The sequence below is a fragment of the Dromiciops gliroides genome, chromosome 1 (assembly GCF_019393635.1).
Source record: "Dromiciops gliroides isolate mDroGli1 chromosome 1, mDroGli1.pri, whole genome shotgun sequence".
Classification (NCBI taxonomy): domain Eukaryota; kingdom Metazoa; phylum Chordata; class Mammalia; order Microbiotheria; family Microbiotheriidae; genus Dromiciops; species Dromiciops gliroides.
In genome coordinates this window covers 713,990,430-714,013,420 of record NC_057861.1, presented here as the reverse complement: position 1 = coordinate 714,013,420, position 22,991 = coordinate 713,990,430, and positions in this window count along the sequence as shown.

Sequence of the window (22,991 nt, the reverse complement as noted above, 5' to 3'; positions counted from 1 at the left end):
TTAGTGTGAGGAGTGTTTTTCAGATTTGGCCCCTCTGGCAGGTGAAACTCTAACAACAATAGTAGATGAAAATAACACCTAAATTTTGTGTTTCCAAACAAGTAGACAGTACTGCACCATATTCCCAGTTTAACATTTTAGGAAAACTTAAGATGTCCCTTCAATCAAGAAACATTTATTAAAGACATAGTAAGTAAAAAACAAAACAAAACCAAAAAAAAAAATAAAAAGATGCAAGAGAAAAAGTGTAACTGGATCTTCCCTTAAGAAGACCAAATAAAAGGCAATAGCTTTATTATTCGTTCAAGCAAAAGGTAATGAGGGCCTGAACAATAGTGGTAGTTATGTGATTGGAGAAGGGATGTATGTGAGCTATGTTAAATTGGAAATAAGATTTGGCAACTGATTTGATATGTGGGGTGAGTAAAGAGCCAAAGATAATACCAAGTTTGTAAACCTAGATTGATGGAAATATGGTAATTCATTAGAACTAAGTAAGTTTAGTAGATGGATTGTTTGGGAACAAAACATTATGAGTTCAGTTTTTGCCATGTTAAATTCAAGTTGCCTCCAAGAACATCCAATTCGAAATGTCTAATAGGTAATTCATGATGCACAGCTAAAACTCAAAAGAGAAATTTAGAATACCCACAAACACACAGACACACATTTGTTATATATAACCCATATGTTATATATGTGTGTGAGAGAAGCATCCACGCAGAAATAACAATTGCATTCATTGAAGCTGATGAGATCACCAATAGAGAAATTGGGGGCAGGGGTGGGCAGGGTAGAGTTTTGGAAAATAACCACAGTTCCTATAGCATGTATGATGAATCAGCAAAGGAGAATGAGAAGGAGCTGTCAGACAGTTAGGAAAAAATAAGAAGAGGGCAATGAGTATCCTGAAACTCAAATTGGAGATATTAACCATAGAAGATATTTTCAGAGAGTTAAACTAAAAAAAGGGGGAAGGAGAGATATAGGATGCCAGTCGGTTGATATGATAAGATATAATGTGGACAGTGGAGACATCCACTGCATTGTAGGCAGCAATGGAAAAGTAAAATGGATGGCATGATATAGAGAGGTGATAGAGAGGATGCAATTATACAGAATCAAAGTGGTACAAAGTTGATAAGGTATTGGACATGAAAAGAAGGGATATCTTTTCTTCATATTTGAAGAAAAGAAATTGTGAAGAAAGATTTCAAGTGATAATAACATGAGGGAAAGATGGAGGGAAAAAGAAAATGTTCTCAAATGATAACTTCATATTTTTTTAAAGTATAAAAATATTTGGAAGGAAGTAGATGCAGGTAGAAGTTCCATTAGTCATAAGGGTACCATGAGTTAATTTTCTGGGACTTATGGTTCTGCTGAGGAAAATACAGAAATATTTTTGGGGGGAAAAAAGAGAAGAATGATTCCAGCAGTCAGAACTGACCTTTTTATTTTTACCATTTACATTTTCAGCTGGCATTTGAGTAGGTATCTTCACCTTCTCTTCTGCATCATCATAGAATGAAAGAGAATTTTAAAATGAGAGCAGTTATACAATGAAATGTAGTTATAGACCTCAGGTGGATCATTTCTAATAGTTCCTTCAATCAATGCAACTTTGAAGAATATGGATATTATTTTAGAGATATGGAGAATCCCCCTAATTAGGAGAAGCATACTCTATTCTTTCTTGGCAATTTCCTTTAAACCGATCTACTGTAAGACATAATAGATAGTGTGTGACTTAGTTTTTGGTAAAAAAAATGAAGTTCCCATATTAAATAATTATCAAATAAGACCCTAGGTAAACCTCTGGGAATAAACTCTTGGGTGATGAATGGGGAAGAAGCTAGATTGGCCACTCATTTTAGGTTTATGTTTGAGATAGATGAATGGGTTTACAAAATCTTGCTAGTCTCTTTTACAGGGACACAATAATAATGTTTTCCACTTCTTTCAGACCTTTCAGCTGGGACTTGAAAAGCTCCACACCAAGCTGAATCATCACTTACTTCTATAATTGAGAAGCCTGAGGCAAAGGGCATAAAAGGAACTAAAGCTACCACTCTAGCACCTCAGGTGCCTTGGTCTCAAATGAGTATTTTATTGTTTTCTTCTAGAAATAAATAATAGAATATGGGGCTCTGTGATTTCAAGGGCCAAAGTTGACCAAGCAAACCTGAGATTAGCTTCCTTCAAGCCAGGGTTATAGAGGTAAAAGTACCTCAAGAGCAATATGTTGGTGGTAAAATATGTTAGGGAAAAGAGCAATGAAGACCCAGGTCATAGCCCTAGTTCAATCAATAACTAGGTAAGAACTTTATCTCTCTTGCTCTTTTTTCCCCTCATAATTTAAATGAAAGAAATTGGTTAACTGAAAGGGGTCATTAAGATGGAAGAGGACAGGAAGTAACCCAGCCAAATTATTCAGACATTCCCCTCAAAAAAATTTTAATAGCATATTAAATAAAATTATATAGTGGCAAAGGCAAAAAAAAAAAAAAAAAGGTCCGGGTGAGACATTTTTTCCAGGTCAAGACAAATTAGTTCAGTAGGAGAACTCTGTGACACAAGGGTGGGAACCATCCTGAAGCGCACACTGTGGCAATACCAGTAGAGGGCCTTGAAGATAATGACAGGAGAGACAGCAGGAGAAGCATCCAGAGTTCTCAGCTCAGAAATGGTAAGGGGGACTGGCAAATGGTCAGAAAGAGATCACATGAGACTTTTTCCCATCACTGGACACAAGCCCTGCCACTCTTTGGCTACTTCATTGGCCATACAAACTCCTGGGTCACAATTACAAGATGACAGGAAAACATTCCTGGCCCTGTGACATCACCTCTCCCAAGATAACACCATTGTGGAAGAAATAAATTTGCAGACTTCAAGGACTAGCTCTGAAAACAGCAGCATGAAAAAGCCTAAAGGTTGAGACAGTGCTTCCCCACCTAGAAATACAGAGATCAATTTTCACAGATAACTCAAAGTCAAGAAATAAGTTGGAAAAATTAGAAAAAAAAAACGAACTAACCAAACTCAGAAGACACCATGAAAACTGATACAAGCAAAGCTTAAAAGAAAAATGTAAATTGGACACAAGTCCAATAATAATTCTTTGAAGAGCCAAAGAGAAAGGTCAAAGTAGTAAAGAAAAATTGGGGTAAAATGATATTGATGCAAGAAATTTATAAAAAGAAAATTAACAACTTATTAAAAGAGTCATAAAAATGTTGAATAGAATAGCACCTTTAAAAACAAAACCACAGAATTGTCCAAATGATAAAAGAGGCAAAAAGCTCCATGAAGAAAATAATTTCTTAAAAAATAGAATTTAGTAAGTGGAAGGTAACAACTCCATGAGACATCAAGACCAAAAAAAAGTCAAAATGATGAAAATAGAAGAAAATGTGAGATAACATATTAGAAAAACAACTGATCTGGAAGATAGGAAAAGCAGAGATAATTTAAGAATTATTATACTACCTGAATATCATGACTTATTTTTAACTACTAAATCTTGTGTGATCTTGACCATGGCTCCATAATGTTTGAATTGGTTCTTTCTAGATGCTTTCAGCATTTTCTCTTTGACATGGGAGGATTGTAATTACGTTACAATATTCTTGGGAGTTTTTATTTTGGAATCTTTTTCTATAGGTGAATTTTTTCAATTTTTATTTTACTCTCCAGTTCTATGATATTAGAATGTATACTCTCTAGACCACCCTCAAGTCATGTTAACTGAATGAGTCTATAATCAATTAGCTTGGATCAATGTATGGTGACCTACCTCTATCTATACAAAAAAGGCAAATTCCAAAGCCTAGGTGGGCTTCTTCCCTTAGATAAACAAAGGAATCAATCTTCATTCCTTTTGTTTACCTGGACTTATTCCAGGCAAGAACTAAACTTTCTGAGGGGAGAGAGTAAATCGACTGATGTCCTAGAAATCTACCATCTGGGCTGCTAGGTGGTGTAGCAGATAAAGCACTGGCCTTGGATTCAAAAGAATCAGAATCCAAATCTGACCTCAAATACTTGACACTTACTAGCTGTGTGACTGTGGGCAAGTCACTTAACCCTCATTGCCCCACAAAAAAAGAAATCCATTATTAATAATTATTTTCTCACATAACTGTTTTAGGAAACAAGTGATGATTAAAATTGTTAATTGATATGCTACTTGTTGACTTTGCTATGTCTGGCAGTAAGCCTCTCTCTCACCCTAACAGGTTTGCCAAATAAACATAATGCTGATTCTGTGGTTTTCTTCATCACTCTAAACAATGCCACTGATTCACCTCCATAGGCTCTTATATACCATGCCATAAAAGTCTCTTCATCATACAACTCCCCCCATTTGACTATTTCTTACATTGAAAGTATTCTACACCTCTGAGGTCTTAACTTCTGATTGATTGTTTCCTGCCAGAATCTCTGATTTAGGAAGGGGACACAGGCCAAAGATGTCTTCATCCCTCCCCAGTGGGTTGTACTGACTCACATTCACAGGACTTTCTTTACCATGCCCTATATAGAGTACCTTTTCCCAGCCTAGCTACCTTTTCAGCTTTTTTATATGGTTTGTCCTCCCCCATTAGAATGTAAGCTCTGGGGCAGCTAGGTGGTGCAGTGGATAAAGCACTGGCCCTGGATTCAGGAGGACCTGAGTTCAAATCTGGCCTCAGACACTTAACACCTACTAGCTGTGTGACCCTGGGCAAGTCACTTAACCCCCTTTGCCCCACAAACACCCCCCAAAAAATAAAAAACAAAAACAAAAGAATTTACATTCTCACTCCTCTCACAGGGTCTTTCCTTGAGGGCAGTGTCTTTCTTTCTATTGGCTTTTTTTTTTTTTTTTTTTGGCGAGGCAATTGGGGAAAATTGATAGTACCAAAGGCTGAAATTTGGTATATGAGGATTGAAAACCAACAGCATGGCTTTTGAAGGTGGGGGTAGGAGGTGTGTGGATACAGATCAGGCCTCCTCAGCTTATATCTCTTGTTGCACCAGAAGAAATACAGTAAATATAGCTTGTTACCTAGAAAAAGACCTGGTTTGCCTGTAGAAATGGGTGAAGTTTGCCTGTGGAAGTAAAGCCTCAGAAGAGTTGATGTTTGTTAATTATTATATAGTGAAGTTTTCTGTGTTCTCATTGTTACTCATGGTTGAAATGGCACTTAAGTAAATTAAATTAAATTCAAAATTCCTCTTATACTCAAGTTTTTCCTTAATGGATCACTCACATTGGAATAAATTCACATTTTCCAAATAAGGTTATAGCGGAACTGACTGTACTCAGAAGGTAGAACTAGAAACAATGGATGAATATCACAAACAGGGAAGCATAGGTTTCATGTAAAGGGGGAAAATGGAACGTGGAATTTCAAAAAAATAATTAGAATTCCAAATAGGGAATGGGCTGGCTTGGAAGTTCAAGTTCCCCTTTTTACTGGATGAAGTTCTTCAAGGAATATCCAAATGAATCCTTCTTGGGTGTATTGTGGGAGAGATTCTGGTTTAGGAATGTGTTGGAGTAAATGAGGTTTCCTTTGCACTATGAACTTATAAATTTCTGTGAGTAATAAAAAATAAAATCTTAATATTAGAATAATGTTTAGAAGTCATCTTTTCAAAATCCTATCTGAAAAATGAAATTCTTATTAGCCTTGAAAAGTGGTCATACAGCTTCCACTTAAAGCCAATAGGAAATTTACCCCCTCCACAGGCAGCCCATTTGTTAATTCTTTGTAAAGAGACTGGGTAGTAGTTCTTTCTCTCCATCCAGAATTTAATTTTTAGAAGTGTATATGTAAAGGCGGGATACCATCACAACAATCATCCTGTACACCCTCAGTGGTCTGTTATAACATATAATGTATGTATATTTCTGGTTTTGTTTTTATGTTTGTTTTGTTTTGTTTTTGTTTGATTTTTGTTTGTTTGTTTGTTTGTTTTTTGCAGGACAAAGAGGGTTAAATGACTTGCCCAGGGTTACACAGCTAGTAAGTATCAACTGTTTGAGGTCGGATTTGAAGTCAGGTCTTCCTGAAGGGCTGGTGCTTTATCCACTATGCCACCTGGCGGTCCCCATGTCTGTATTTTTTCTTATGTTTTTTCTTGCCAATATTTATAATAGTTAACAATGTTACCTCTTTCTGGCTGTAATTGAAGTGTTTTAAAATGACAAATGAGGGCAATTGTGCTTGGTTTTTTTTTTTCATTAACATGTACATAATCATCTATATGATCACTATAACTAAGCTAAAATTGCAAACAATGCCTATAATTCCCCCCAAAAAAAAGCCTGAAAAGAGTAATAAATTTTACATTTTAAATATTCTATTACAATTTTACAAACTACACATATGATTGCTAGGATATTTATAAATCTGTTTGATCTTAAGATATTTCCCATAGAAATCTTTGACCTAAATATCTACTTTTTACCTAAAGAGAAATTTTAAATGAGGATACTTCAGGAAATGCCATCTCACAAATCCATTCACTGAATTTATTTCTTCTTATAATATCATTTTGGACTCAGAGAAGTGTAAAGAATTAATTGTTATTTGAGGTTTTTGTGCCTCGGGCACGCACTGGCCCGGAGCGCCACAAACTGCATAGTGCTCCACCCACTGGTTGTAGCTGTTGCCAGGGCTCTGGCACCTCACTTCATCACCACTTGCTGATGCCTACATGGGCCTGGCAAAATTATAATGATTGGAAACCTAGTGAGGGCAGTCATATGATTGTCAGAGCGGCCATCCCATTGGCTGGGGCTGTGTGGGGTGTTTCTAGGTTTGGGGAGGAGAATTGGGCATTTGAGGTGGAAGCTGGAAAGCGACAGGTGTTCTGCTGCGTATTTTTGGCTGATTCCTGGGCAGTGGTAATTTTTCAGGTATTATAATTTCCCTTTCCCCATTTTATTTCCTTTCCCTTGATCCTACTGATCCCATTTGTGTGTGTGTGTGTTTAAGTTTGTTCTTGTTAAAATAAATCTTGTTCTGTTTTGAGGGAGGCTGCTGGTCTCCTTCCTTGCCCCAATATTGCGGCAAGCCGCTTAACTAGCACTCCCCAATTAAAAATTGGTCCCCACAGAAGCAAGGCAGATTTCTGGAATAATGAAGAGCAAAGCTCCTTAGACTTGGAGTAAGAAAGGACTGGATTCTAATCCTACCTCATTCTTAACAACTGTGATTTTTCATAATTAATTTAACCTTCATTGGCTTTAGTTCTCTCATTTATAACATGAGAAATATGGATTTAATAGCCTCAAAATTCTGTCCAGATCTAAACCTATGATTCTTTGAAAGCTGGAATTATATTATTACAATTCAAAGTAACCTCATTTTCAGCATACTTATTTAGAGGGAATTTGTGCTCATGCAGAAACAACCACAGCAACCCAAGAGGCCAAATACAAAGGCAAAATATTTTACCATACATTTTCCCCTAGCAAATCATACATTATATATGGATTCCTAAAACATGCTGGCAGGTAATGAGGATGAACTCCAGACTAACTTCTGCCACAAGACAACAGACTCTTGGGGAAGGGACCAAAAGTCATATTCATTCTTCAATAACTGCATCCCTTCCAGTTAGCACAATGATGAGGACATAATAAAGCATGCACATTTCAGGAAAGGCTCTTTTTGTTTGGAAAATCCAGATAATATATCCTTCTTATGCTCCAAAGTCTCACTTGAATCATGTGCTTATTCTGTGAATAATCTGGAGTGCCCAAAGGTACAAAGGTTGATCATGCTAATTAAATGCACTCACTCATAACATTCTTTCATCTGTATTTTTTTCTTTAATATTATTCCCACTTAACCTTATTAATGTTGTTGCTGTTCAGTTATATCTGACTCTTCAGGACTCCATTTGGGGTTTTCTTTGCAAAGATATTGGAGTGATTTGTCATTTCCTTCTCCAGTTCATTGTTTCAAATGAGGAAAGTGAAACAAATAAGGGTAAGTGACTTGCCCAGGATCACACAACTAGAAAGTATCTGAGGTCAAATTGGAACAGGCTCTCCTGACTCCAAGGCCAGCATTCTATCCACTGCACCACTCACCTATCCCTTAGGAACATTGCTACTACTCTACATTCCTCCAAGTAGTGGGTATGTACATTACTATTTAATTATACCAATACGGGGCAGCTAGGTGGCGCAGTGGATAGAACACTGGCCCTGGAGTCAGGAGTACCTGGGTTCGGATCCGGCCTCAGACACTTAACACTTGCTAGCTGTGTGACCCTGGGCAAGTCGCTTAGCCCCAATTGCCTCACTAAAAAAAAAAAAAAATTAATTATACCAATACCTTGAAAAGGATATAAACACATCTTCCAAAACAACTAGCAAAGTTACTCAACATCACAAATTATCTTACCATGATAGGCATAAAATATCTTAGTGAATGAATCAATGTTAAAGAAAATTTATGGGAATGAAAGTAATAAAAAAAATCCCTTATTTTTAGATTTTGGATAGTTGGTGATTTCTTTGCTTTAAAAAAAAAAAAAAGATTAATTGTCAATTTTTTTTTCTAAATAATGAGTTCTCCTTAAAAAATCATTTAGTTGGGGTAGCTAGATGGCGCAGTGGATAAAGCACTGACCCTGGATTCAGGAATACCTGAGTTCAAATCTGGCCTCAGACACTTAACACTTACTAACTGTGTGACCCTGGGTAAGTCACTTAACCCCAATTGCCTCACAAAAAAAAAAAAAATCATTTAGTTGAAGATGTAAGTCTCATGTAATAAGTGTTAACTCCCAATTAAATGGGAATTTACTACATTAGAAATTAGTTGAGGTTTTTTTTTTTAATATATGTAGATAAAAATAAAGGGAAATAGAGAGGTAAAGAGAAAAAAAAAAAACACTGCCTCTATAGTCAGAGAACCAGAGTTCCAATCCTGCTCCTGATAATTGTTTACCCGTGCGAAAAGGTGCTAGTTACCCTCAAGGCATCTCACTTTTCCAATCTATGATATTAAGTATTGTACTAGATCACTTTTGAGCTCCTTTCTTTCTTTCTTTCTTTCTTTGTTTATTATTTTTGCAAGGCAATGAGGGTTAAGTGACTTGGCCAGGGTCACACAGCTAGTAAGGTTCAAGTATCTGAGGCCAGATTTGAACTCAGGTCCTTCTGAATACAAGGCTGGTGACTTATCCAGTGCCCCACCTAGCTGCCCCCCTGAGCTCCCTTCAACATCAATGATATGAGTTCTTATTTTTTTTCCTATTTGATTAATTTCTTATGTGTTTTGAATGTGGTGATTAAATCTATAAGAATAAAAGAAGAATTCTAATTTAAGCAAATTTTAGGGGTTTTTTTAGTGTCAATTCGATTAGTCATGTTTGACCCCAGGATGGTGAAAATGGCAAAGGTTTGAGAAAAAATGAACTTCAGATCAATGTAGGGTTGAACTTTTTAAAAATTAGAGCTTTTCCCAAGTCAAATAGGCTGTCAAAAGATAGCACTGGCCCCTCCATATAAGATGTTGAAGATGAGGCTAAATGATCCCTTGTCAGGGATATTGTAGAGGGATATCTATTGTGGTTTGGACTGAATGGTCTCTGAGCTCAATTTCAACTTGGAGATTCTCTAAATGTGATATCACTATGTTATCATCTTTTTTTTTTCCTTTTCTTTTCAGAATATGATTGCAGCAATGTAGTAGAAATCTATGACAAAATTCAGCACGAAGCTACATGCAAAATAATTACATTAGTACCTGTTCAGAGGCGTATCAAGGTATACTGAAATATCAAACAGTACATATGCATATGCTCTGCTTTATTTCTGAAATATGTGTAAAATCAAACACCTTAACTTGTCTGAGTCTCAATTTTCTCTTCTGTAAGATGAATATAAAACACCTATATAGTACTTACTTTACCAGACTGTTGTGAAGATCAAATGAAAATCTGTAGGCAAAGTACTTTGCCAGTATTAAAGTGCCATATAAATGCCAGCTGCCTATTTTAATTTTTAATGCAGGCAACCTGACATAGTGGGAAATGTGCTGGCTTGGAATTAGTAAGACATGAGTTCAAACATTGCCTCTCGTAAGAGTTGTGTTTCCCTGAGCAAATTCCTCAACCTTTATGTCCTTTAGGCAACTCCCTTAAACTTATTATGTACTAAATCATAGACAATGTTAAATTATGTTGGTGGTATGGTATGTATCAATTTATTGTGGGGGAGTCAAGGTAGAGGAGTAAGGTCACTTTAATGTTGGCCACCTTAATTCTAGTCTATCACTTTGATCAAATACTTATTCCGAAGCCATTCACCTAACATCTGCTTCCCTTTTCTCTCCCTCCTCTGCCCCTCCCCAGAAAAATAGCTCCCTTTACCCTCAAAGTCCAAGGTTGTGTTGGAGGAGAGGCTCCAGAGTTTTGAGGACCCTTATATGTGAGAAAAACCAAGTTGTGGGGGAGGACAGGGGGAGTTAGGGTCATTCTTGTTTCTTTTATCCCAGCTTCAAGCCCGGAAGCAAGAGTAATTCTGTTCTTGGTCATAGTTCCCTGAACCAATTTTCCACATCTCAAATAATAATAAAGTTGATTTCTACAGTTCCTTGCCCAAGGATGTAAATGTTTTATAGCAATAGAGATTCTGAAGTAATGTCAATTACTAACCACTATTACTCTTGTCATCCCATCATGAATTTAAACCAATAAAGAAATATGCAAGCTATCAAGACATTCATTGGTTATTCTTTGGCCCTTATAGGTTTTTAGTTCGGATTTAATAGAGCCAGGCAGTAGCACACCCCCACTTTCAAACCTGCCACTTCAGGGTGATGTCCATCTATGGTCTTTTGAATCTCTGTCTCTCTCTCACTCTCTTTGTCTGTCTGTCTGTCTGTCTCTCTCTCTCTATATATATATATATATACACATCTATATGTATGTGCATGTATATATATATGTATATGTGTATACATGTATACACATGTATAATGAACATAATTTGAAGACAGAATTATGAAAAATTTTTGTTTTTATTATTTTTTTTTGGTGGGACAATGAGGGTTAAGTGACTTACCCAGGGTCACACAGCTAGTAAGTGTCAAGTGTCTGAGGCTGGATTTGAACTCAGGTCCTCCTGAATTCAGGGCCAGTACTTTATCCACTGAGCCACCTAGCTGCCCAGTTGTTTTCAAATAAAGACAGTTGTTTCTTCACATTAAGATGGTCCACAGATCAAAGAGAGTTGACATTAAACAAGGAACTGGACAATTACCAAAGGAATTGGATCCATCAAGACAATCAATATGAAAACATCAGGTCAAAGACATGGGTGACTGTTGTTTGGGGGTGTGGGTGAGAGGTCTGAATGATCAGTACCTCTACTTTTTACTATTTATTAGAACCACTAGAAGGAGGAAGAAAATTTAATATATTGGCTCTAAAGAGGCTCATCATTAGAAATAAGGAAAGTTGACATATAACACTTTATTGTATGCTATGAGAAAATAATGGGGTTCTGATCCCCCAGTGGGGGGAACCTTGCCTGACCTCTTTTAAAGCCAGCCCAGAGTCAGTAGAATTGCAAAATAAATGTAGATTGACCTTCCTGACTACCTAAAGGAAGTTAAATCACCAAGGTCACCCCCCAAGTAATGTTAATCAATGGACTGGGCAATTAGCTTGGATCAATGTGAAGTTACCCATCTTTACCTGAGAGAGGAGAAAAATCCTTGGGAGAGGGGGGTCACTCTCTTCTCTCCCCTGCTCTTCTCGCTGTGCCTCTTCCCCATCCTGGGATTTTATGCCAGGCCTGGGACACTGGAGGAGGTAGCCATGCGGCCCTGTCTCTATCCTAAGCTTCTGAACTTTCAGAGCCATGTGCTCTCTTTTTACTAACATTTAATATGATTTAATAAATGCTTAATGCCAAAGACTGGTGGTAGAGCCTCTAATTTATAAGTAACAATATGTTATAAACCCCGGCTAAATTCCCTAAAATCTAGAACAGAGACAGGTACCCCATATATTTTTCAAATGACACAATGCAAAGTGTTATATATCACAGTATTTCATTTGAACTTTACAATAACCTTGTGAGGTAAATGCTGTTATTATCCCCATTTTATAGATGATGAAATCGAGACTCTAAGAGATTTCGTCATTTGCCCACGGTCATACAGCTAGTAAGTGTCTGAGAACGGGAACTGGATTTATCCTGCCTGTAAGCTCAGCATTCTAATCACTATACCGCAGTGAAAGCTTCTTAAGGCCAGAGAATGTTTTGTGGCTCATCTTTCTAACCCCAGTGCTTAACAAAGGACCTTGCAAAAAAGTCCGAGTTTATCAATGAACAGGAGGCTAAGGATGATGTGGTAATTTTATTTACCCCAGCTCTCCTTGTCTCTCATTGGCATAGATAATTGGGAATTAGTACTAAATTTCTAAAAAACATCCACTGGCAATTTAAAGAGTTCAAGAAATTTCCAAATTATTTAATTTACCCTAAGGGAGTAATCTTGGCATAGGGGAAAAAAAAACTGGGCTCATGTTTAACAGCATTTTCTCATTAAGAAAGGTATGGCAGGACATAAATACAACACTACAGAAAGAGTATTATTAAACTCATTGAAACAACCCATTTTACTTCTTGTTGGCATTTCATTGATATAAATTCTACTAATGAAAAAGAACCAGATACCAATATAAGTTAATTGAAAATTATAAAAAATGTTAGTGTTTGTTTCCTGGATTTAGTGTTGCTATTATCATCATATTTGCATTAATGACATAATTATACACAAACTGCTTAGAGAATACTGCAAGTTACTGCTGATGTATATTAGGAAGTATCAATAGATATTCACCCATTCAGTCTAAAGGACTGGTGAATTATTTCTAACTCCATAGTCTATATGGGCTGTGTTATAAATTGACTTTCTCTACCCTCGTTAAGTTGATGCATGGGACACTTTTCTTTGCCATCCTAAATTTACAGTTTAATTTGAAAAATAATCAGTCTACTTCTCTCTTCAGTTCTACAGGGCATAGCAAGTCGCTTTTTGAAAGCACATAGGGGAAAGGATTCTCCATTTGATGCTCTTTTCACAAGGGGTCAAGCTCATTGAAATCAAGAACAGTATTTTAAGTGAATGTCTCCCCCAGAACCTGCCTAGAGTCAAAACTAGTATTCCCCCCCGCCCCCCCCAATCAAGACAAAATAAAGATGCTCATCTGTGGTGGGCCTACTAAGGAGAGAAAAGAATTGGTACACCATAAATGCCAGAACCCAAGGGAAAAGTGCAGCTCATACTACCCTAAGTTCTGATTCTATATATGGCACAGTGTTCTGTTTAACAGAGTAGGCCCTTGCTATACTTCTATGTGCTTCTGGGTTTCTTCTGAATGACTCTAGTGTTTCGGAGTTTGATATAATAGGAATAGTCGTTAAAGAATTTGGAGAAACTTCATATGGAGTTCCGTAGAGAAAGATTATATAATAATCAGTGGATTTATCATCAGCACCTGGCTTTGTGAATAAATCAATGAATGAGTGAATAAAATCATTTATTTAGTGCTTAATATATGGAAAGCACAGTCCTAAGTACTAAAGATACAAAGAGAAAAGCATAACCATTTCGACTTCAAGGAGGGAGATGACATATGTAAAAAAATAGAAGACTCTTAATAGACAGATGGAAAGGTTCCATGGTCCTTCAAGTTCAGTGGCAAAACCAGATGCCAATGCATCTGGTTAATGATCTTTTACTGATTGAATTGTATCCATTTATTACACAGAACCACTTGATGATATCAAGGACTGTGGTGGCAAGACCTTTCTTTTCTGGGTCCTTCAGTAGATGAGGCTGCTGAGGAGGAAAAACTTTGCCATGTAATGACTAGGATGGAATCCAGAGTTGTGTTGTGATGAGTACTCCCATTCTTGAGGGTCTTTCTTGGCCATGTTGGAAGCATTAGCACTTGATATTTGGGCATTGGTGAAGGTGGGCCCTTTCTCCACAATGATCACTTTCCTCATTGATAGCCATCCTGAGTTCCTGTTAGTCTGCCTACTAAAATTCCTGGGACTTTTGAGTTCAGGGTTGTTTCAATTAGGAATCTGAGGGCAGATCATGGTTGAGATGATGTTCGTGGATCCATTTACCTTGTACTTGCCTTCCATCTCTCTCTGAAAGTTCTTGGCTGTTTCAGTTAGGTTGGAATGCCTGTCCCATGAGAGTTAATTGGTTGGCAGTTTATAGCGATGACTGGCCTTTTCTCCACAAGATCTGATTCCCTGACTAATGGTTAAGGGAAGTTGGAAGGGAGCTGTTATTTATGATGAAAATTCCCACTACTATATTTACTACTTGTAGGACCTTTGGAAATTAATTTGACATTTTGGACTATCAATATCCTCACCTAGAAAATGGATTTAATATTATTTGTATTATCTTTCTTCACAGACAATGTTATTGTGAATATTTTTTTGCAAAATTTAGAAGACTGAAAACTATATATTTAAGCTTGAAATATTATTTTTATCTTTATACAGGACATCTGTCTTGACATTGATAGTTTGGGCCAAGTTATATCTCAATGTTTTATAGCTTGATCTCTATTAACCTTGATTATTAAATAAGAATAATGTATATTATGTACATATGGATATATTTACACATATGTTAAACCTTGATTTATATAATCATAGGATTGTTGGACTAAGTTAATTTTGTGGTTATATCTTTCAAGGTGTGTGGCATCTATCAGGGTGGAAGAAGTCCTATTGGAGGAGAAGCTATTCATTTAGAAACTATGTATTAAACCAAGTTTAATGCTAGTCAAGCACTGGGTAAGTGAATTTCCTCTGAAGAATGACACGAACAAGAAAAAGCATATAGGATAAGAAGGAATTTATGGGTTGTGAAATGCCTTGGTGAGGAGAGAAAATATGGAAAAATATGGAAGAGACACACAGAGAGACAAAGACAGAGACAGAGAGAACAAGAGAGACAGAGAGAGGCAGAGATGGAGAGACAGAGATCTGACAGAGTTGAAAAATAGGCTTAGATTGTGATTATTGTTGTTAATAATGACATCCAAGCTTGTTGTCACTATTCACAATGACGTCATCAAATATTCATAATAACATCAATGTCAGCAGGTAGGGTAGAAAAGAAGACAACTATCCAGGTGCTAAGACTTTAACAAAGTCACTGAGGAAGTATTCTAGATATAAGTAGATGGCAGAAACAAGACCACAGGGATTTAAAACATTTTAGCCACTAAGATTTTTTTTTTTTCCTGGAACAAAAAATCTTGGAGGAATCAGGAAAAGAAACATCAGAAGATAATATTTAACCTGAACATTGAGGGATGAAGTATTTGCTAACAGTAGAAATGGGACTAAGATCTTTCCAAGGAAACAGAATAGCATAGGCCCCAAAATAGGAAAGCATGGTTCTTGTTTAGAAAATAGTCATCTAGTTTGATCGGTATATAGCACACATTAATGGAGCTGAGGATGAGATGAAGGGTGGCTTGAGGAAAGACTACATGGTCTCTCTCTATATAGTATATTATATATACATATATATATATATACACACATACATGTGTGCATATGTATGCATACCTATATATACATATTTGCATATATACACATATGTATGCACATAGATACACATATATGGAAAGACAGAGGGGAGAGAGACAGAGAGAGTGATGAGAAAAAGAGACAGAGAGAGAAACAGAGACGAGAGAGACAGGAAAACTAAGATTCAAATCATACTTGCAACAAAGGTTAGTTATGTGATCTTGGAGGAGTCACTTAAGAAGGGTCTCTCAGTGCTTGCAGGCAACTCTTCTAGATAATAAATTTCAGAAAACTGCTAATTCGATAAATCAATGAAGCAAATTCCTATCAATAACCCCCTACATTGATGAACTTCCAATTGTAGCTAAAAACATTTTTTAAAGTATGAAAAATTACCTTATCTTGACTCTTCCTGCTGATTGACAAATCTTTTATTATATTTTTATCATTTACTTTGCTTATTATCCATGACTGTTCCAAACTATTCCCTCTCAAGTACCCATCAGTATTTCCAACCTCAGAAACAGATAAGAACATTTTATTTCTCTAAGGAGTTTGAAACTATCCAACAAATGTTCCATCTATTTCCCTACCTCTGCTTCTCAAAACTCCTCAGCATTGTCACCTTCTTATTCTCTCTCTATTCAAAGAAGAGGTGCTACTCATTGTCTCCACTTCCTTTCCTATCACTCTTTATTCAAGGACCTTGCATTCTTACTTCTGACATCACCACTCAATTGCTCAATTGAAATTGCTCTCTTCAAAGTTACCAGTATTTTGCTAATTTCTAAAAACAAAGGTCTTCTCTTCATCTTCATTCCCTCTTGACCTCTCTGTAGCATTTGGCGTTTTAATATGCTCTCCTCTCAACTATACTCTCCTCTCTGAGTTTTGATGAGCCTACTCATTCATGCTTTCCAGTGTATCTGAAGACTCTTCTCTGTAGCCAAGCCTATGTCTTCAAGTCTGTGAACCAAGTTTTTCTGGTCTTTATATGTTGAATATATAATGTGCTATCAATTTCTTAGTAGAATTTGTGGACAGCTAAATGGTACAGTGGATGGAGCACTGGCCCTGGAGTCAAGAGGAACTGAGTTCAAATCTCAATTCAGATACTTACTGAGGTTGGTGACCTTTCACAGCCTTCCCTCACTTAAATCCAATACAGTGCAAGTGATGACTTCACCCTGATGTCATGGTCACTTCAAGGACAAACAACAGCAGAGTTTGTCCAGCATGAATGGATCTACCAGAACCAGTGTTCCATAGGGATAGTCTTTTTTTAAAAGAACCATAGGTCATCCCTGTGCCATCATGAGACATTGGTATATGCCTTTATTGAAGTTCTTAGACATTGCTGATGCCTGATAAAAGATTTATTGAATTAAATAATGCTTGCTTTTTCCTTAAAATCTGTATAGGAATTACCTCTTTATCTTTTACAAATCACAAAACCTCTGAGCCTAAAGGTATTATGAGGTCAATCTGGTTGAGACCAGGCCCAGAATTCCCTCTACAGCATACCTCACCATTGGTCATCCAAGCTTCTTTTGAATACCTCTAGTGAGGGGAAAATCACTATTTCCCAAGGTGTTACCCTATTCTCAAGTTTGTTTGTTTGTTTTTCCCTTACTAAGAATCAACCCTTTGAATCTCTAATTTCTTAGGTCTCTTGAACCAGATGGAAGTTAGTATATTCAGTCTACTTTGGGCTCTTTTTTCCTTCACTCCCCCCATCCGTATTTCTCCATTCTCCAGTTGTTGAACTCACTGGTGAGAGGATATAGTCTTTGACACTTCTACAGATTAAAAAAAAAGTTTATTAACAGTGACAAAACCAAACAAATCCAGCTCTCTGCTTTTAAGAGCAGAGCACTAGAGGAAATGGAAGTCAGTAAAACAACCACTGTTCCCTCATCCTCAATACCCACATTCTTTATACAGATTAACCATATATAATAAACACAAAATTGAATTTTCAGTTCACTGGGGAGATGTTATTGTACTTGGAAAGACTTATAAAAGATTTTATCTTTGCAAAGCTAATGGCTAATTCAAGCAGAGATGCATAGGAATCCATACACTGTATTTATTCAGTTTAATTAGCCTCCTCTCTAAACTTGTGGCCAGAAAATGGCCTCCTTAGCATAGAATAGTGAAGCTGTTCATAAGCATTTTGTTTTTGTTTTTGTTTTTTTGGTATGGCATGAATTTCCTTGGCACTTTGGTGAATTTGATGGTCACCTCAGAGTAATCTTTTCAAAGGAACAAAATAAAATAAATAGAATTACAGAGGAAATCAATTTTGTGAAATATGGTTGCCAGAAAAATGGATCATGGACACTCTATTAAGAACCTTTGCAAGGGCAGCTAGGTGGCACAATGGATAAAGCACTGCCCTGGATTCAGGAGAACTTGAGTTCAAATCTGGCCTCAGACACTTGACACTTACTAGCTGTGTGACCCTGGGCAAGTCACTTAACCCTCATTGTCCCACAAAATATATATATATATATTTTTAAAGAGCCTTAGACCAAAATTCTGAATAACTGAGTTCCTGTTCTGGAACTACTTACCAGTTATTTGACCTTAGGCAAGGTATGGAAATACAGAATTTCAGTTACAAGGGACCTCACAGGCAATCTAGTTTATTCTAGATGTGAATGAGAATCTCCTCTTCAACATAACCAATAATCCAGCCTTTGCCAGAAGAAATTGAGACTGGAGACTGAATCTACTACCTCCTTGGATGGTCCTTTTTACTTTGAGATAGCTCTTGTTGTTAAGAATAATGTTTTTGTTTATTTGTTTGTAAATTTCATTTTGGTTTATTTCACTTTTTCTCTATTGCATTTGTGATATCAAGCTTAAAAAATGTGCCTCTTTGTAACTTCAACCCATTTCTTTTCTTTTTACTGGGGTCAAGTCTAATCTCTCTTCATGTATTTGAATATTCTAGCATATCAGTCAAGCTAGAGGTTTTTAATCTGGGGTCCATGATGACCCAAAACTATCATGGATATTTTTCAGGGTGTCCATGAACTTAGATGGGAAAATACATCTTTATTTTTGCTTACCTCTAGCTAAAATTTATATGTCCTTCAATTATTTGAAAACATTCTAATGAGGGATTCAGATGTTTCATCAAAATGCCAAAGGAATACATGATACAAAAAATGTTGAGTGCTTTGGATATGTCTTTTTTTCCCTTCTAAGCCAAATATTCTCAATTCTTTTAAGTGATGTTCATCCTGTGTTTGTGGGACTTCATTATTCTGGGTACCTAACTCTGGATGCTCTATGGTATAGCTAGATTATCATTGAACCTTTAGGACCTTCATTTTCTTCATTTGTGAAATATAATTAATTGTTTTCATATGATACATTGTGGGGTTTTGTGAGAAATGTAAAATATAAATGTAAATTGTTATCATAGCTATTATGGTCAGTAAGTGATTTGGTAGTATGGTTTGGGGCACAAAAATGTAAAAGCTCAATCAGATCCCAGGGATCCAGGGGCCAAAATCTGATTGCAGGTTTCATGAGGAGGGGGGCTGTGATTTGATTCAGTTCAATACTCATTAAGTAAACAAAAACCAAAACCATAATAGCAGCTAACATTTATATTACTTCCTATATGCTAGGCATTGTGCTAAATGTTTTATAATTGTCTTCTCACTTTGTCCTCACAATGAATCTGGGGAGGTTGGTACTATCATTATCTTACTTTACAGATGAAGAAACTTGAGGTAAACAAGGGTTAAATGACTTTGCTTGTGTTACACAGCTAGCAAGTATGTGAGCACCTGATATGGTCAGAGAAGCATTATGGAACAACGGCTAGAAGTTAATGATGAAATTGAAAAGGTCTGGGTTCAAATACTACATCTGATAAGTACTGGTTGTATAATCAGAGGGAAATACCTTAACCCCTCACTCTCCTAAGAAACTAACACACAAAAGTTGTACATAATAGAATTTCAGTTTCATGCACAATTGTCTTTTTTAAAAAATATAATATGTTATAGAAATGCTTGTTTTATTCCACAAATGATAGCTATATAGAAAAAATTTGTATACAATTTATATAATGTATATATATACATATATGTATAATATATATATAATATATTGAGCTTTTACATGCATACATCATATATATATATATACACACACACACATACACACACATCACAACACACATTTATATATAGGATGGATGGATGGATGGATGTAAAAGAACACACCATGTTAAAGACAAGTTGTTCATTTGCATTCCTTGAAGAGAATCCTGAAGAAGTTCCTTATACTAATAAAATCACAGTTCTAGAGGAAAAATCCAATCTATTATGCGGCAGAAACTATTCTAGATACTAAGAATGGAAAGAAAAAAAGAAAAAAAACAAATTAAAAACAACAACACAAAAATAAAACCAGTTCTTACTCTAAGGAGGTATAGTCCACACATTAAGACCTGGGTTATAGAAGGGGGGGGGGATGCAACTTTTACACAGATAAATAAGTTCCAGACAATTTGAGAAAAGACAGATTTCTAACAACTAGGAGGATCAGGAAGAGCTTCTCAGAGATGAGCCTTTAAGAAAGCTAAGTATTCTAAAGGGCAGAAGTGATGAAGGGGGCTATCCCAGTGCAAAGAGGTAAAAATATCTATTTGCCATCACTTCCTCTCAATTAATAACTAAGGCAGATATAACAAGCCATGTTTTAAAGGCAAATAAAAATGGTAAATAAAAACCTTGCTCAGTACTTAAGCCAAGTTGTGCAGAATCATGTGGTTGTCCTTGAGTCAAAAATTTCTTTGAAAAAAAATACATGATATAAGTCAGTCAGCCAATAAGCATTTATTAAACACTGACTCTGTATCAGGTAGTGTGCTAAGTGCTAAGAATACAAATAGTTCCTTTTGTCCTTCCTTCTCTAGGAGGACCATGACATCAATGAATGCAATGTTATGACTTTCAAGTGAATTGGATTTAAGTGAGGAAGGAAGGGCTATACAGAGTGAGGTTAGTGAAGAATACAAATACCAAAAGAAGAAGGCCTGGTCCTGCCCTAAAGAAGCTTATATTCTCCAAAAGAAAGGTTTTGGGGAAAACTCACTAATAGGACTAGGGGTTAGTAGGAGTAGAATGAGGAGACAGCTGAGGCAGGGTGGGAAGTCCCTTTGCTAATCAATAACAGTGGATATTTATCTAGAGCTTTAAGATTAATCAATCAATCAGCAAGCATTTGTGAAATACCTTCACGAGGCCAGGCACCCTTGGGTCCTGGATATACAAATACAAAAGAAACTCCCTATTTTAAGGAGTTTATATATATATATATATATATATATATATATATATATATATATATATATATATATATATATATATTTTAGTGAGGAAATTGGGGTTAAGTGACTTGCCCAGGGTCACACAGCTAGTAAGTGTTAAGTGTCTGAGGCTGGATTTGAACTCAGGTACTCCTGACTCCAGGACCCGTGCTTTATCCACTGCGCCACCTAGCTGCCCCCATGGAGTTTATATTCTAATGGAATGTCAACAAGTATGCATGTAAATATTGACAGAATAAATTTAAAGCAAATAAATGAAATACATACAGAGTAGCCAAACACAAAGTAATTTAGGATATAGATAATTGGATTTGTTGATTGCTTTCTTTACATTCCTGTGAGGTAGTCACTATTAATATTATTTTACCCCTTTAACAGATGAGGAAAAGAAGGCCCAGAAAGATAAAGTGATGCGGAAAGGTGAGATTAGAACTGAGGGCTGTTTTGTTTTCAAATCCAGAGCTCTCGCTATTAAATTCTTACACCAAATCTATCTAATCTCACTAAGCACCAGCATGTTATTTAATAATTTTAAACCTCACAGTTCTCTGGAAATGTAATTTAGTAAGTAATTTAGTTAGCATTTTATCTGTAGTAGTGCTTAAATTGATTGGAAAAACAGAGGACAGTAAGGAACGGTTTGTGTGCTGATTCAGTTGAAGAAATTAAAGACAGATCTAGTTTTTATACTGTATTGTAAAAAGAATAGGCAACTAGAATGATTTATCACTAGGCTTAGCATTTTGATAATTAAACTGTAAAGGACCTGAATCTCTAAAATGTTAGTCTCAGGCTCTCACTCAAAAAAAGTGAAGTGAATTCCTGTTCCTTCCACCTGTATTTCAAATCCTATTTTCTAGACTCTGCCAGAGTCATCTGCTATTATAGTATAGGGGGAAATGGGAGGAAAAAAAGCTCATTTTTCTCCTCTAACAAGAGAAGGGCTACCCATTTAATCTGCTTGCAAAGGTAGCCTTTTAAAGGATAGGGCCAAATTCCCCTACTGAGCACCTCCAATGGCTGCTGGCACATAAGAATTAGAAATGGCAGTTTAAATTGATTTGGTACCTAAATCGAGTCTTTCCAAATTTGTTACATGAATTTTCCTAGGTAATATATTTCTGTACCTATGACAGATTTTATAGCCCCTCAAAGCTCACTGTTCTGAGTGTCACATATCAGCCTATTCTACCGAAATAGATCAAATTGGGTTTTAGGTGCATTTAATATGTTTTCTTTTGTTTTTTACCATGAACTATAACTCACAGCCATTCAATTCCCACAGACAGTCTGGCTTTCTTATTTGGACAGCATTTAAATTAAGGCTACTTCAGGAACGTATTTCAACACTTTTGTGCACAGAACTTGAGGCCTAGTTGAGAAATTTCTACTGGAGAGTCTCCTCGTCCCAGGGCAATCATTTGATTTGGAGATGAATAAAAATTTAATGAACATTGCAGGATTATTAGAGTGAATTAGAGGAACCTATCATAGGTCGTTGTGAATAATGTAGTATTTGAATACTCGATCAAAAGATGTCCATTTCCAAACATAGGTGCTCTTTCCCCATAGATATTAGAAGCTGATTTCATAAAATCAGAGGTCTCAAAACTGAAGAGGAGCTCAGGAGTTATTCTAAGACAGATCCCAATTTTTTTCCTATATCAAGTCAAATTCTCCTATTAAGTAAGCTACACCTCATGAGAAAGTGTTAAGCTCCTATCAAAAGTTGAATTGATTCCAGTATAATTCTGTAATCAATATTTCAATCTAGCAATCAACAGGCATATATTAAGCACCTTCAATGTGCTGGGTGTAAATTCTAGGCATGAGGAATACAAGTACAAAAACAAAACACCTGCCCTAAAGGAACTTACCATCTAGCAAAAAGAAATACCTCTCATTTCTAAGAATACATAATGTAGAAATTAATGTTGAAGGGAAGGCACTAGCAGCTCTATAGAACAGGAAAATCTCCCTGTAGAACAAGGGCTCTTAACAATTTTTACATTTAATAAACCTTTTTTTTTTCAGTCT